The sequence below is a fragment of the Fulmarus glacialis genome, unplaced genomic scaffold (assembly GCF_000690835.1).
Source record: "Fulmarus glacialis isolate BGI_N327 unplaced genomic scaffold, ASM69083v1 scaffold9911, whole genome shotgun sequence".
In the NCBI taxonomy this organism is placed as follows: Eukaryota; Metazoa; Chordata; class Aves; order Procellariiformes; family Procellariidae; genus Fulmarus; species Fulmarus glacialis.
The window spans coordinates 20065-20434 of record NW_009193387.1 but is presented as its reverse complement, the minus strand read 5'-3'; the positions used below and the strand labels follow the sequence as shown (position 1 = coordinate 20434).

Here is a 370-nt window from a genome sequence, read left to right as displayed (position 1 = left end):
GCAGGGATTTTGGCTGCCCAGAGGAGGGAAGAGGAGAAACTCGCTCCCTTGGGCTCAGGGGGCTTTTCTGAGCACCCCCAGAAGTCCAAAAAACGTGACTCACACATTGGGCTGGGAAAAGCCTGCGGGAAGCAGGGCAGTGTGTCTGGGAGCGATGAACCGCCCCAGCTGCCCACCGCGGCTCCTGGGCACACACGGTACCCGCTGCCCAGGCAGAGCACGGATGCCCTGAAGCAGTGCAAGCCCTGTGTGTGTGATTCCCTCCGGGAATGAGCTCCTTCTGCAGAAGGTGGAGCTGAATCCAGGGGTGAAACCCCACAGCCCTGCGCTGCCGCTGCAGCTCGCCGCCGGGCCCCGACCCCCCCAGCAG

General features: G+C 64.3%; 1 protein-coding gene across 1 annotated transcript in view; it reads right to left on the bottom strand.

The window, feature by feature from the left end:
* Positions 1 to 370, bottom strand: part of LOC104083797 (peptidase inhibitor R3HDML-like) — a gene marked incomplete at its 3' end in the record, with an annotated part of 2936 nt that overhangs the window by 1225 nt on the left and 1341 nt on the right. The window lies entirely within an intron of this gene.